This window comes from Aegilops tauschii, chromosome 1 (assembly GCF_002575655.3).
Source record: "Aegilops tauschii subsp. strangulata cultivar AL8/78 chromosome 1, Aet v6.0, whole genome shotgun sequence".
Taxonomy (NCBI): Eukaryota; Viridiplantae; Streptophyta; class Magnoliopsida; order Poales; family Poaceae; genus Aegilops; species Aegilops tauschii.
The window spans coordinates 167,513,340-167,530,685 of record NC_053035.3 but is presented as its reverse complement, the minus strand read 5'-3'; positions in this window follow the sequence as shown (position 1 = coordinate 167,530,685).

The window sequence follows — 17,346 nt, the reverse complement described above, 5'->3', positions numbered from 1 at the left end:
TTTGCCAGGTTTGTCAACAACCCCCACTACATGTTCGCTACGGTGGACATCACCAACGATGTAAAGGCGCTCGAGAGTTCGGGCATCGCCTGCCAGAATCTTGTCGACATCTAGGGCCAATACAAGATCTGGGGCAGCAAGGAGCATGAGATGGACTCACTGGTTCACCTCGCCGAGGGCATCATTGATCCCTACTACACAGACATGAAGGATTCATGCAACAAGGACAAGCGTGCCTGGCACTCGGCCTGGATGGAGAAACTCGACAAAACTCACGTCGTGTACGCGGCCAAGGAGGCGTACACGAGCTACGGCATGTACCGGCGGATCGTTGACATGAGGAAGTCCCTCCTTCCCCAAAACGGCCAGGGATCCAGCCAGAAGTAGAGCAATGGCAAGCGTCATCGCAACAATAAGTAGATGATTAGATTCTCGTTTCTCCTACTTTAGTATGCATGTAATTGCTTACTTTGGTGTGTGCAAATGTTATGTGTGTAGTCACTTGTGTAATTGTATGCTTAATTTGGTTATGCAATGCTATCTTTTTAAGTATATATGTTGATGCTCTATAGACAGAGCATAGATGGTGTGCGGACAAAGAAAGTCACATCGCACACGGACTAAACAATGGAACACGTCGGTGATGTTTTCATCAATCACTCACAATTGTATACCAGCAATCGTTTGCTCACAACACACACGGCTTGTTAGCAGTAATCGTCTGTGTTCTTATCGGTCTTCGCACATGTTTCTGATTACGGACATGTTTGCCTCATATCACACACATCTTGTTCATTGAACCGTTTCTGTTCTCATCTCTCAACACAAACAGTTCATCCAAGTGAACCGCATGCCGTATATCGCACACACCTTGAATCTTGCTGACTGTGTCTTTTGTGTTGCCTAATCACAAATAGTTCATCCGAGTGAACCGTATGCTGTACATCGCATACACCTTCATCTGGCTGACCGTTTCTTTTGTTCCTCATCATCGCAAACGGTTAATTGAGCTGAACCGTATGCCCTGCATCACACACGCAACTAAAATCTGAACCGTGTTTAATGCATCCTCCATCGCAAACGTTTTGCATCATTTCTGACGGTTTTCATACAGCATCGTTAGCGATTATTGCATCGCACACAGTTTCTCGAAGGGTCTCTGATTGTAGTGTTGCGTTAGCAGCATCCTGCATTAGTGTGCGCAAGTGCGTAGCGCGGCCTGCCGGGGAGATGAAGATGGTGGACACTTAAGCGGGGTATGCAGAGAAGAGGAACTGCCAATTGAAGTGGGGATTGAAGCGGGGGTTGACGTATTATCTAACTGCTGATATAATCAACCGCAATTATTTGTACCCAGTCGCTCCAAATTCCCGGGGTTGCGCAGGACTCCTATTGGCTATTTGGCTGGTTTCCTTTTTCAGGACAAAAACAAGGAACGAGTTTTGGGATTATGCACCGGTACCGTACGAATGGAGTAGGACAGTTGGCAAGCAATACATTGAGCTCTTCTTATTGATAAAGCCAGTAGTATCAAACTAGAAAGGAAAAGAAAAAAGGCAAAGAAAAATATCTGCACGAATCTTCGCGTAACATCAATGCCATAGGACCTAGATGTGCATTACTTAGAGCACATCTAGATGTGCTTTAGCAATACTGTCAAACAAAACCCCTAATCATCATTGCAAACATCGCATAGAACATGGCTAATGCGACAACCACAACTACACATGCTAGTTCCTTCTTGTCTCTTGCTTTCATCTGTTGCCTGTGATTGATTCTTTCTTGCTTCATCGTACTGATTGTACATTCCAGACCAGCCAGTTTCTTCTTCAGCTTTACGTTATCTTCTGCGAGCTTGGTGATAACACTCCGAGCCCTGCCATGCCATTCCTCATCCAGCCAGTTAACAAAGGCACAAGCCTCATATCCCTGCCAATGTTAAATAGTATTCTGGATGAGCGGTGGCATTAACTGAAGTAAAATGATGAACTTAATTAGCACTAACCTCTAAGGGGCAACTGAGAAACCGCCTGCCAATGTCGAATCCCTCCGTGCATACACGTCGAGCAGGAGTGTGCCCGTGCACACAACTCAGATTTTGGTACTTCTCGGTGGCGCAAAACTCGGAGTCGAACTCGTGTTGCGGGAGTCTGGAGTCAAGCTCCGGATCCGGCGGTAGATCGCTTTCCTGGGAGGGGGGGTCATTCAGGACAGATTCAGCAAGGACCTATACTTTGGACATGCTAAAAAGATCAGGATAGATTGGAACCTGACAGTGATTCAGATCCGTAGTACACCTGCCTTCTTATGACCTTAGGCAAGTGCTCGGCGGCGATACGAGCAGGAGCAGGAGCATCCGCATCGGAACCATCAGCACCACTCGTCCGCATTCCCCGAATGTCAGCGCCACGCGAGGGAATTTGGAGGCTATGTAGGGATTTGGGGGAAATGGGGAAACTATGGAAATAAGCTAACGGTCGGGAACTACTAATGGCACTATATATATGTTGTATACGGCACACTGTTTGTACATTTCGTTTGTGTTGGGTATTACAACGTCACACACGATTTCCGCACCAAACCGTGTGAGAAGACAATGTAGGTTAGACACGGTTGCCGTTACATAACCGTATGCGATGTACTACCCTGTCCATATAATTGAGTTACAGTGAGATACCGTGTAAACAGCCGCTCCGCGGATATCCGTCAAAAACAAAACAGCCGCTCTGCATATAGAGATGGCGGCGGCGGCCTAGGTAGTGGCTACCGGAGAAGAGGTCAATCCTCGGTCGGTGGGCGGTGGCATCATCATAGGAGGTTAATCCTCGGTCTGCGGCGGGAGATACGAGGAGCTCAACCATCGAGGTCGGCGGCGGCGTGATTCGAGCACATCCATCGCGGTCGATGGCGGGATAGTGGAGGTCGAACTTCAGGCGGCAGCCGCACTAAGCTTTGCTCCTCGACCCTGCTGTCTCGGTGTGCCGCCACATCACGCTTGTCTGTCTACTGGGTGGAGGTCGCTGTGCGGCTAATTAATTAAGGTATTCTTTTTGTGAGTGGCTTAATTAAGGTATTCAATTCCTAAGTGTAGTGTTGTACTAGTACTCCACGTGTAAATTGACTGGCCATTAATTTTTGTCATTGCACGTCTGGATAACAACATGGAGCGCCCTCAGTAATTATTGAAATAAAACCTTGTGATTTATGCACGCATCTCTGGGCAGCAGTTAATCCGTGTATTAATGTTGTTGTTTTGTTTTTAATTATCACTCGTCTGCTGCAGATGGAACGATCTCGATGGATGAAGAATCGCAAAACCGCAGATTTTATCAGTGGCGTGACAGAGTTCATGAATTTGGCTGAAAGTACAAAGAGGAGAATTGGTGATGCGGATTACATCCTGTGTCCATGTACTGATTGTGCCAATACAGAGTCACATGAAGTTGCAGATGTCCAGATGCACTTAGTCTCTAGGTGATTCATGGATGGATATACACGTTGGACCAGACACGGTGAAGAGGAGGTCATGGATGAAGATACCCAGGGCAGCGAGATGCCAAACCCCGATCAGTGTCACATGGATGTTGAATCTAACATCGGGGCAGAGGCGTCAAGCTACCAATGGAACACCGGAAAGCCGAAACGCCCACTGGAAAACCAAGACGTCCACGCAGATGACGACGATCTTGATATGCCAGATTTTGCTGCTATGATTGCAGATTTCGAGGGCCCAGAAAAGGATATGATTGGGTACAAGGATCTGCCAACCATTGATGCGGACTCCAAGAAAGAATTGTATCCAGGTTGCAAAAAGAAATATTCCAGGTTGATTGCCACCCTGGCGCTTCTCAGATTTAAAGCAGCAAACGGTCTCTCAAACAAGGGCTTCACAGAGATCTTAGGTATTTTCAAAGATATTCTTCCGGAAGATAATATGCTCCCCAGACGCACGAATGAAGCGAAGAAAATTGTTTGCCCATTGGAACTTGAAGTACAGAAGATACACGCTTGTGTGAATGATTGTATGTTGTACCGTGGTGAGTACAAAGATTTTCGTGCATGTCCCACATGCAAGCATGCACGATACAAGTACAAATTGGACGACGAGATCAAGACAGGAATCCCGTTCAAGGTTGTTTGGTACTTGCCTTTAATTCCAAGGTTGAGGTGTTTGTTTGCAAACCCTAGAGATGCAAATAGGTTGCGGTGGCATCATGATGAGCAAATTGCAGATAGGTTTATGAGGCACCCGAAAGATGGGGCTCAGTGGGAATTAATCGACAACAAGTTTGAAAATTTTGCCAAGGATCCTAGAAGTATAAGGCTCGGGGAGTGTACTGATGGGATGAATCCTTTTTAGCGAAATGAGCACCAATCACAACACATGGCCGGTGCTTCTGTGCATATATAACCTTGCTCCTTGGTTGTGTATGAAGAAAAAATACATTATGATGTCAATGATTATCCAAGGCCCGAAGCAACCTGGAAATGACATCGATATTTACTTTCAGCTACTGGTAGAAGAACTGCTGACAGTGTGGATAGATGCGCCTGCTGTAAAATGTTATGATGCTTACAGAAAGGAGATTTTCGATCTACATGCGATGCTGGTGCACACCATTCAAGATATGCCGGCATTAGGCAACACATCGGGGCAAAAAACAAAGGGAGATGTAGGGTGTGTCACATGCATGGATAGGACAGCTAGTAGAAGACTTCCCAACTCGCGCAAAATAGTGTATTTGCGTCATCGTATGTTCTTGCGGATGAATCACCCATTCCGAAAGATGAAAGCTGAATTTGATGGTACGACAGAGGCAGGTGTGGCCCCAAGACCCTATGATGGGGAGGTGGTCCACAACATGGCTAAAACAATTAATGTTGTGCTTGGCAAGAACCACCCTTTGACGGTGAAACTAACACCCAAGGATCAAGTGTTTAAGAAGAAATCGGTGTTCTGGAAATTACCTTACTGGGAGTGTAACATCCCAAATTTTCAATTTGGATTGTTATACATAGATCATCATTTGCATATCAGGTTTTATTGCATTTTGACAAAATCCTCGATAAATCCTAAGCAACTCAAGGACCCTCGGAGAGAGTTGGGGATTTTCTCGAATTTTCTTATTTAATTTTTCAAACGAGGATTGGGATTTTAATTATTTTTCTCTCCGGAAAAATATTTCAATTTATAAATAAATGAGAGGAGAAAATATGACTTCTCCAAAATATTGAAATACTGGAGGAAAATGTTAAAAATCATTATTTGGAATTTATCGGATTTTATTTGCAATTTTTATTGCATTTAAAAATATGCATGTTTTCAAAATATTTATTTTTGATTTTAAAAATGTTCACCCTATTCTAGATTTTCTAACAAGACAGGGAAAATTTATTTCATATTTTTCTGATTTTTATTTATTTTTCTACGCAATATTTTCCGCTGAACATTTAAAAAAAAATTGCGCCCGCGCCGACTGGGCCGAGCCCAGCCGAGCCCGCCCGCGCTCTCCTTCCTCCCCACGACGCCGCCGGAGTCCGGCCTCGCCACGGACGCCGCCGCCGCCTCGGTGCCCCCTTCCCCAAGCCCCCCTAGCCCCCCCTCTATATATACCCCCCCCTCCGTTTTCGCCACCATCGCCGCCGGAGGAGCCGCCCGCCGCCGCCGCATCTAGCCGCCGCCGCCGCCCGCCTTTTGCCTCGCCGCCGCCGCCGGAGCCCCCCCCCGAGCCCGCACCCCGCCGCCCCTCGCGTCGAGCCCCGCCCGCCGGAGCCCCTCGCCGGAGTCCCGCCGAGGTACTGCCGCCGCCGGCCGTTTTTGCTATTGACCGGTTTTTCTGAATAAAAAAAACTTTTGTTTAAAAGAAAAAAAGAAAAAAATCCTAGATCGGTTTTTTTTCGGTTTTCTTATTTCACGAGCGTTGACCGAACCGTTCGTTTTAACGAACACGTTCGTCGGTTTTTCTCTGTTAACGAACGTCCGTTATTTAACCGTTCGTCCGTTTTTCTTTTCGTCGGATTTTCTCGTTATTTTTCTCAGATTCGATTTCCGATCGAATTTTCGAATCTGTTTAACTTTTCGCTCGTTTATCGGAATCAGGTGATTCAAGCGCCTAGAGTTTCGTCTCGAAATTTTCTTTCCGTTTAACCTAGTCAAACAAGTTTTTGCTACAGTAAAATTTGACCTAGATCCAGATTAGCAAACGAAGTTTCTTTCTTTCGCCGTTTGACTTTCGTTGCTTCTTTCGAGTTGATTCTTTTTGCAAACCGGAGTTCTTAAGTTGAACTTTCTGGTTGGATCTTCCTTTCGAGTTTTACCTGTGCATTAGATGAGTACTGATTGTATGCTTGTTTGTTTGCGATAGAGTACCCGGAGTGTGCCGCTTGTTACTTCGACTCGCTAGGTTTTGCGGATCATCAGCAAGGCAAGTAACACTTTGATCATACCCCGTTCATACCTAGTTTTATTGCATTAGATCTATTTCCTCAAACACATTGCATGATTAGGATCTAATTAAACTGTGGGTATTGGGAAGTAGTTGAGGTAGTACCTATTACCTGTTTTCTTATCAAACCCTTGGGAGTTACTTCTACGTTGCTTTTATTATTGCCATGCTATGCTCGTAGACGTGGATTGGGTTTGAGAGATATTCATGACAGATGTGAGTGTTTAATAATGGTTCAACTTAAGGTGGCAACTAAAACTCACATCTGGGTGGATTGAGGCACCTGGAGAACCCAGTGTTGTCTGTATGTATAAGGTCCGCCACCCAGGCTCAAAGGGATCATAAGATTATTCATGCTAGAAACTTCCGTGTGCAGCCGCAAGCTATTATGGGCTCTAGCATAGCTGAGTAGGTTACAGGATCTCTTGAAGAGGTGGACTAGCAGATGTAGGGGAAAGTAGGTGTACCGGTCCATCCAGAGTAGAGAGTGACTGTTTCTGAAAGACTGTGTCTCGGTCATCCGTTTCTCAAACGTCATGCAGTGCGAGAATCAAGCGGAGGCGATCGAGTCTTGTGGGAAAAGTGCACAAACCTCTGCAGAGTGTACAAACTGATCATGATTAGCTGTGTCCCCGGTTATGGACAACTTGAGTATCTAGTACCTGGATTATCATTTGAATCTCATCACCGTGATACTTATAATTAATTTTGTTGGGTTAATGATGTCACTTAATTGGGATTGAGTTGGAGGTACCTTCTCAATGTTTCAACCACCATGATAGTTAAATAAAAATTTATTCCTTTGTAGTAGGATAAAATTGGCTTTTCGCAAAACTGTAACCATAGAGCTTTCTACCAGCCATATATGCATATAGTATAGCATTATCATTGTTCATTGCTCTCTATGTGTTGCTTTGCCAGCATATTCTATGTGCTGACCCGTTTTCGGGCTGCAACGTTTCATGTTGCAGACTTTTCAGACGACGAGTAAGGAGCCTTAGGTCGTGGTCTTATACTCAGTGATGCCGCTGGAGTTGATGGACTCACTTATCTTCCAAGTCTTCCGCTGTTATCGTTATTAGATGGCCTTAAGCCATGTTTATCATACTTAATCTCTTCGGAGATATTCGATGTAATAAGTGTGTGATTGCTAGTCTGTTATAAATCCTCCATTTGTACTGTGCGTGTCAGCATTACTGATCCAGGGATGACACTGGTGCACAGCAGCACATGCCATTTGAGGTGTGGTCGCTACAAAGTTGGTATCAGAGCACACGCTGACTATAGGACACGACCACTAAGCTTAAGCCCTAGAAAACTTCTCTCTTCTCATTTCTGACCCCTCTCCACTTTCTACTCTTTTAGGAATGGCGAATGCAAGGAGCATGTTCATGCAACCAGATGAAGACACGCCGTTTGGACGACATTTGAAGGAAGTCACCAAGTACTTGAACATAGGAATACCAAGCGTCACCGGAACCAACAACGCTACATTACCTGAAGATGAGAGCTGGAAGATCCAAGTTATCATTCCAGGAAGAACGTTTGCGCCAATTACGGAACCCATGAGATTGGTTTTTGAAGCACCAACTTGGGGCTTAGGGAAGAGCATGGCCGCACACATCGTCATGGGACGCACTGGAGAAGTCAATCACCAGGAGCTTAAGGATACAATTTATCAAATTTGTGGACGTCGAGACGCGCAATGGGAGATGATCAAGACCAAGAAGGATGGATCAATTGCAGCTTTCATCCAGGAGCAGAACCAACATATTCGACGCCAGGAGAACCAGATATGCACAGACAAGGAAGAACTGAAGAAGGCATTCACGAAGATCAAGGAACTCCAAGAAGAACTCAAGACTACACGCGAAGACTATCTGGAGGAAATCAACGCACTAGTCGAGAAGATTGACGACCTGGAGAATAAGATTGGAACATTCGTGGGAAATCCAGTGCCAAAAGCAGAAGTCGACGAATGCACTTGTCCGGATAACTACATCATCATCGACGACACCGACTCGGAACCCAGTGAGGAAGAATGGATTGATGAAGCTGGAGCAGACATCATGGAGTCTTCAACGGATCAGAATTTTTAGTAGACTACCATATCAGTAGTAGTTTTCCCCCATTTAGTAGTATAGCTCAAGCACTTTGTAACGCTAGTTAGATCGATTGTTTTGCCTTGTTTGGATTGATTGAGTGATATTGATTGAATTTGTCTCATGAGCATATGGGTAGTGTTTTCTCTCTAGACCCCATTCTATTCTTAATTCTCATCTTTTCTAAACCTATCAGATGCCTCTGAGACGCGACCCCGGATTTGTTTTCCCGCCAGAGATCACCCAGTTGATTCAGCAACAGAATGCCCTGATGCAAGTGTTAGTTCAGAACCAAGGCAACAACAACAACAACAACAACAACAACAACAACCCACCGCCACCACCACCTGTTGACCACTTAGCCCGTTTCTTAAGGCTAAACCCGCTGGTGTTTTCCAGTAGCACCGAGCCGATAGTTGCAGATGATTGGCTCCGCAAAGTTGGAAGGGAGTTGACCACTGCAGGATGCACAGATGCGGAAAGAGTGCGTTTTGCCGCACATCAGCTTGATGGACCCGCAGCATCATGGTGGGAGAATTATACAGCCACGCACCCTATTGACACTGTCACATGGGATCAGTTTCAGCAAGCTTTCCGTACAGCTCATGTTTCAGCAGGAGCTATGGCTATGAAGAAGCGTGAGTTTCGCAACCTACGCCAAGGAGGACGCACCGTAGGCCAGTATGTGGAAGATTTCAGTAAGTTAGCACGTTATGCACCAGATGACGTTGCTACGGATGCAGCCAAGCAGGAGAAATTTTTGGAAGGATTGAATGATGAGCTGAGTATGCAGTTGATGGTAGCAACTTTCAACAACTACCAGGAGCTGGTAGATAGAGCTCTCATGATTGAAGGGAAGCAACAGCAGATTGAAAACCGCAAGAGGAAGTATGGAAAAGGGAAGTACAATTCTGGAGCCCAGCAGAAGCCACGGTTTACCCCAAAGCCGGGACGACAGTTTTAGCATACCCATGGAGGAGGTAGTTCGCATAACCATAATGGCTCCAAGAATGGTAATGGGAATGGAGGAGGAAACGGACAGAACCGCACCAACCCATCTACCCCAACCAAGAGAGATCTAAGTCACATTACTTGTTTCAAGTGCCAGAAGACGGGACATTATGCAACTGATTGTCCCGAAGCCCAAAATGGAAATGGCAATGGAAGCTCTGGGAAGAAGCCGAACCCGTTCAACAAAGGACATGTGAACCACGTGAGCGTGGAGGAGATTGAAGCTCAGCCTGATGCAGTAATAGGTAAGTTTTTGGTTAAGTCATTTACTGCAACTGTTCTTTTCGATACTGGTGCATCGCATTCATACATATCAAGGGGATTCGTAAACAAGTTTAAGATGTCCACCCAAGTTCTCAAAAGCCCCATGTTAGTAACCTCGCCAGGAGCAGAGTATATGGCCACCCAAGGATGTTTTAAGGTACCGTTGGCCATTGGAAGGCATGTTTTCCCCTCAGACCTCATTGTTTTGGAATCGCAAGGTTTGGATGTGATTTTGGGAATGGATTGGCTATCGTTGTATGGAGGAAACATCGATTGTGCCAGCAAGACTATTTTGCTTACCACCCCGGAAGGAAAGAGGATCAAGTATGTATCCAGGCATATGCCGAAGAGGACTCAAGTGAATTCCTTATCAGGAGTTGTACAGGAGGAAGTACCAGTGGTGAAGGACTATCCGGATGTATTTCCAGAAGAGTTGCCAGGCATGCCACCAGATAGAGACATTGAGTTTTTGATTGAACTTTTGCCAGGCACAGGGCCAATATCTAAGAGACCGTACAGGATGCCCGCAAAGGATTTGGAGGAAATTAAGAAGCAGATTAAGGAGTTACTAGATAAAGGCTATATTCGCCCAAGTTCGTCACCTTGGGGATCACCAGTACTTCTAGTGGAGAAGAAAGATGGATCACTAAGGATGGTTGTTGATTACCGAGGATTGAATGAAGTGACCATCAAAAACAAGTACCCACTGCCGATGATCAATGATTTGTTTGACCGCCTGCAAGGAGCTAAAGTATTTTCCAAGATCGATCTACGATCAGGATACCATCAGTTAAAGATTCGAGAGCAGGATATACCTAAGACGGCATTTACCACCAGATATGGATTGTATGAGTATACCGTTATGTTATTTGGACTGACTAACGCACCTGCCTATTTCATGAACCTGATGAACAAAGTGTTTATGGAGTTTTTGGATAAGTTCGTCGTGGTGTTCATTGATGATATTTTAATCTTTTCCAAGGATGAAGAAGAGCATGAGGAGCATTTATGATTGGTACTTGAGAAGCTCAGGGAACATCAGTTATATGCCAAATTCAGCAAATGTGAGTTTTGGTTGAAGGAAGTTGGATTCCTTGGACATGTTATTTCTGGGGAAGGAATAGCAGTAGACCCTGCCAAGGTTGACACAGTGACAAGTTGGGAATCACCCACTACAGTTGGAGAAATCCGGAGTTTTCTTGGACTTGCAGGATACTACCGGAGATTCATCGAGAATTTCTCAAGGATTGCTAAGCCCATGACTGAGCTATTGAAGAAGGACACCAAATTCGATTGGACTGAGGAGTGTGAAGCTAGTTTCCAGGAGTTGAAGAAACGATTGGTTACCTCACCCGTGTTGATTCTGCCAGATCAACGCAAGGACTATGAAGTTTATTGCGACGCTTCTCGTCGAGGACTTGGAGCAGTGCTTATGCAGGAAGGAAGAGTTGTGTCATATGCTTCACGACAACTTAAACCCCATGAGAAGAATTATGCTACGCACGATTTGGAGTTAGCAGCCGTGGTGCATGCATTGAAGACATGGAGACATTTTCTCATCGGAAACCATTGTGAGGTGTACACGGATCACAAGAGTTTGAAGTACATTTTCACGCAGAAGGAGTTAAACCTCAGACAGAGGAGATGGTTGGAGCTCATTAAAGACTATGATATGAGATTGCATTATCACCCTGGAAAGGCTAACGTAGTAGCAGACGCGTTGAGCCGCAAGAGTCATGTCAACACCCTCATGACAGGAGAGTTACCTCAGGAGTTAGCCGAGGACTTACGCGAGCTATGTTTGGAGATAGTCCCTAGAGGCTATTTAGCGACATTGGAGATTCAGTCTACCCTGATGGAAAGGATCAGAGAAGCTCAGAAGTCAGACAAGGAGATTGAAGAGATAAAGGAGAAGATGAGCAAAGGAAAAGCCAAGGGATTTCGTGAGGATGAGCACGATACCTTATGGTTCGAGGACCGCGTATATGTGCCAAATGATCCGGAGATCAGGAAATTAATTTTGCAAGAAGCCCATGATTCACCGTACTCGATTCACCCAGGGAATACCAAGATGTATTTGGATTTGAAGAATACTTTCTGGTGGACCGGAATGAAGAAGGATATTGCGGAGTTTGTAGCAGTTTGTGATGTATGTCAGAGAGTGAAGGCAGAGCATCAGAAGCCAGCAGGATTGTTACAGCCATTGCCGATACTCGAATGGAAGTGGGATAAAATAGGCATGGATTTTATCACAGGATTACCCAGGACTCGTTCAGGCTATGACTCGATATGGGTTGTAGTCGATCGTTTGACGAAAGTGGCTCATTTCATTCCAGTGAAGACCACTTACACCAGTGCTAAGTTGGCAAAGATATACATGAACAGGATAGTATGTTTGCATGGAGTTCCGAGGACCATTGTATCAGACAGAGGAACCCAATTTACATCGAAGTTTTGGAAGCAGCTACATGAAACATTGGGAATTAGACTGGAATTTAGTACAACATTTCACCCGCAGACAGATGGACAGACCGAGAGAGTCAACCAGATTTTGGAAGACATGTTGAGAGCATGTGCACTAGATTATGGATCTAGTTGGGACGACAATTTGCCATATGCGGATTTTTTGTATAACAACAGTTATCAAACCAGTTTGAAGATGGCCCCTTTCGAAGCTTTGTACGGAAGGAGGTGTAGAACACCGTTGTTGTGGGACGAAGTTGGAGACCGTCAGTTGTTTGGACCAGATTTGATTAAGGAGTCTGAACAGAAAGTGAAGTTGATTCGCGATAGGCTCAAGGTAGCCCAATCCAGGCAGAAGAGTTATGCTGATTCTAAACGCAAGGATACAGTTCACGAAGTCGGAGACAGAGTGTATCGTCGAGTATCACCACTTCGAGGAGTAAAGCGCTTTGGAGTTAAGGGAAAGTTAGCGCCTCGTTTTATCGGACCATACAGAGTGTTGGAACGTATGGGAGAAGTTGCCTATAAGCTGGAATTGCCCGAAGGATTGTCTGAAGTTCTTGATGTATTCCATGTTTCACAGTTGAAGAAGTGCCACGCAGAGATGGCTGAGATACCATTGAGAGATACTGTGCCACTGGAAGCGATTCAGTTGGAAAGTGATTTGACCTATGAGGAGAAACCAGTGAGGATTCTCGAGTATGCCAGCCGAGTTACCCGCAGCAAGGTTATCAAGTTTTGCAAAGTTCAGTGGAGTCACCACACAGAAGATGAGGCCACCTGGGAGCGAGAGGAAGATCTACGGAAAAACCACTCCCACCTGTTTTCTAGCCAACCCGAATCTCGAGGGCGAGATTCATCTTAAGGGGGGTAGGTTTGTAACATCCCAAATTTTCAATTTGGAATGTTATACATAGATCATCATTTGCATATCATGTTTTGTTGCATTTTGACAAAATCCTCGATAAATCCTAAGCAACTCAAGGACCCTCGAAGAGAGTTGGGGATTTTCTCGAATTTTCTTATTTGATTTTTCAAACGAGGATTGGGATTTTAATTATTTTTCTCTCCGGAAAAATATTTCAATTTATAAATAAATGAGAGGAGAAAATATGACTTCTCCAAAATATTGAAATACTGGAGGAAAAATGTTAAAAATCATTATTTGGAATTTATCGGATTTTATTTGCAATTTTTATTGCATTTAAAAATATGCACGTTTTTAAAATATTTATTTTTGATTTTAAAAATGTTCACCCTATTCGAGATTTTCTAACTAGACGGGGAAAATTTATTTCATATTTTTCTGATTTATATTTATTTTTCTACGCAATATTTTCCGCGGAATATTTAAAAAAAAATTACGCCCGCGCCGACTGGGCCGAGCCCGCCCGCGCTCTCCTTCCTCCCCACGACGCCGCCGGAGTCCGGCCTCGCCACGGACGCCGCCGCCGCCTCGGTGCCCCCTTCCCCAAGCCCCCTAGCCCCCCCTCTATATATACCCCCCCTCCGTTTTCGCTACCATCGCCGCCGGAGGAGCCGCCCGCCGCCGCCGCCGCCCGCCTTTTGCCTCGCCGCCGCCGCCGGAGCCCCGCCCCCTCGCCGCCGGAGCCGCCCCCCCCCGAGCCCGCACCCCGCCGCCTCTCGCGTCGAGCCCCACCCGCCGGAGCCCCTCGCCGGAGTCCCGCCGACGTACTGCCGCCGCCGGCCGTTTTTGCTATTGACCGGTTTTTCTGAATAAAAAAAACTTTTGTTTAAAAAAAACCCTAGATCGGTTTTTTCGGTTTTCTTATTTCACGAGCGTTGACCGAACCGTTCGTTTTAACGAACGCGTTCGTCGGTTTTTCTCTGTTAACGAACGTCCGTTATTTAACCGTTCGTCCGTTTTTCTTTTCGTCGGATTTTCTCGTTATTTTTCTCAGATTCGATTTCCGATCGAATTTTCGAATCTGTTTAACTTTTCGCTCGTTTATCGGAATCAGGTGATTCAAGCGCGTAGAGTTTCGTCTCGAAATTTTCTTTCCGTTTAACATAGTCAAACAAGTTTTTGCTACAGTAAAATTTGACCTAGATCCAGATTAGCAAACGAAGTTTCTTTCTTTCGCCGTTTGACTTTCGTTGCTTCTTTCGAGTTGATTCTTTTTGCAAACCGGAGTTCTTAAGTTGAACTTTCTGGTTGGATCTTTCTTTCAAGTTTTACCTATGCATTAGATGAGTACTGATTGTATGCTTGTTTGTTTGCGATAGAGTACCCGGAGTGTGCCGCTTGTTACTTCGACTCGCTAGGTTTTGCGGATCATCAGCAAGGCAAGTAACACTTTGATCATACCCCGTTCATACCCAGTTTTATTGCATTAGATCTATTTCCTCAAACACATTGCATGATTAGGATCTAATTAAACTGTGGGTATTGGGAAGTAGTTGAGGTAGTACCTATTACCTGTTTTCTTATCAAACCCTTGGGAGTTACTTCTACGTTGCTTTTATTATTGCCATGCTATGCTCGTAGACGTGGATTGGGTTTGAGAGATATTCATGACAGATGTGAGTGTTTAATAATGGTTCAACTTAAGGTGGCAACTAAAACTCACATCTGGGTGGATTGAGGCACCTGGAGAACCCAGTGTTGTCTGTATGTATAAGGTCCGCCACCCAGGCTCAAAGGGATCATAAGATTATTCATGCTAGAAACTTCCGTGTGCAGCCGCAAGCTATTATGGGCTCTAGCATAGCTGAGTAGGTTACAGGATCTCTTGAAGAGGTGGACTAGCAGATGTAGGGGAAAGTAGGTGTACCGGTCCATCCAGAGTAGAGAGTGACTGTTTCTGAAAGACTGTGTCTCGGTCATCCGTTTCTCAAACGTCATGCAGTGCGAGAATCAAGCGGAGGCGATCGAGTCTTGTGGGAAAAGTGCACAAACCTCTGCAGAGTGTACAAACTGATCATGATTAGCCGTGTCCCCAGTTATGGACAACTTGAGTATCTAGTACCTGGATTATCATTTGAATCTCATCACCGTGATACTTATAATTAATTTTGTTGGGTTAATGATGTCACTTAATTGGGATTGAGTTGGAGGTACCTTCTCAATGTTTCAACCACCATGATAGTTAAATAAAAATTTATTCCTTTGTAGTAGGATAAAATTGGCTTTTCGCAAAACTGTAACCATAGAGCTTTCTACCAGCCATATATGCATATAGTATAGCATTATCATTGTTCATTGCTCTCTATGTGTTGCTTTGCCAGCATATTCTATGTGCTGACCCGTTTTCGGGCTGCAACGTTTCATGTTGCAGACTTTTCAGACGACAAGTAAGGAGCCTTAGGTCGTGGTCTTATACTCAGTGATGCCGCTGGAGTTGATGGACTCACTTATCTTCCAAGTCTTCCGCTGTTATCGTTATTAGATGGCCTTAAGCCATGTTTATCATACTTAATCTCTTCGGAGATATTCGATGTAATAAGTGTGTGATTGCTACTCTGTTATAAATCCTCCATTTGTACTGTGCGTGTCAGCATTACTAATCCAGGGATGACACTGGTGCATAGCAGCACAGGCCATTTGAGGTCTGGTCGCTACAGGGAGATTCTACGTGTACGTCACTGCATCGATGTCATGCACGTAGAGAAGAACGTATGTGAAAGCATCCTTGGTACTCTGCTCAAGATTAAAGGTAAAAGAAAGGATGGTGACGGTTTAGGGCTCGATATGCTTGCTGATCAATCACAATGCAAGAGTGAAGCAGAAGATGATGACAAATTCATCAAAGCTCGCCAGAGTTACAATTTCAGTACAAAAGAAGCAACACAGTTCTTCACCTATTTGTTGTCAGTTAATACACCGTCTTCCTACTGCGCAAACATCAGAAGTCTCGTGGATGTGAGCTCAGGTAAAATGAAGTTGGGACACATGAAGTCACATGATTGCCACGTAATGTTGACACAAATCCTCTCGGTGGCCATCAGGAATCTAATGGACAAAGATATAACAAACACACTCATTGACCTCTGTGATTTCTTCAACAAACTATGGCAGAACGTTGTAGATCCTGAAGAGTTGGATAATAGGCAAGATGATATTGCAAGAATATTGTCCAACCTAGAGATGTTTTTCCCACCGTCATTCTTTGATGTCATGGTCCATCTCACTGTGCACCTTGTCGACGAGATAAAGTATTGTGGTCATGTGTTTCTTCGCAACATGTATCCCTTTGAGCGGTTCATGGGAATACTGAAGCGCTTTTGTCGGAACCGAAACCATCCAGAGGCAAGCATCCTACAAGGTTATACCGTGGAGGAGGTGGTTGAGTTTTGCACTGAATACATGAAACAAAGACCTATAGGTTTTCCCTTCTCTCACCACGAGGGAAGGATGAAAGGTAAGCCGATCCTTGCTGGCACGCAAATGGCTGCACCCGAAGAATTGGCAGAGAAAGCCCATTTGACGGTACTGCTTAACAGCCCAGTTCTCATCGCTTATGCTGAAGAACACTTGGCAGAGATATGCCAAAGCTTCTTACTAATGGTGCCTTCATTAGAAGTGGAGATGAAGGAGCACACTAAGAAGTACACTGAATGACTGAAGAATCGTTTGGCACAAGGATCCATGGATGACATTGCTACGTGGTTGGCACAAAAGCCATCACCTACGGTGTTGACGTACCAAGCATATCACATAAATGGATACACGTTCTACACTGAGGAACGTGATAAGAATACCTCGTATCAGAACGGCTCTGTTCGAATAGAATGCATGACTATAAATGAAGCTGATAAAAGGGTATACTATGGAACCATCAAAGAGATTTGGGAGCTTGACTACGTGAAAGTTAAGGTGGCATTATTCAGGTGCGCATGGATCCCTCTTTGTCAGGTAAGGATTGATGAGTACAGGAAGACCTGTGTTAACAGGACAACGATGGCATATCACGCGGACCCATTCATTCTTGCCAGCGATGCTACCCAGATTTTCTTTGTGGAAGACCCCTTGCATAAGAACGACCATTTAGTGATGCATGGGAAGAGAAGGGTACTGGGTGTCGACGATGTTGCCGATC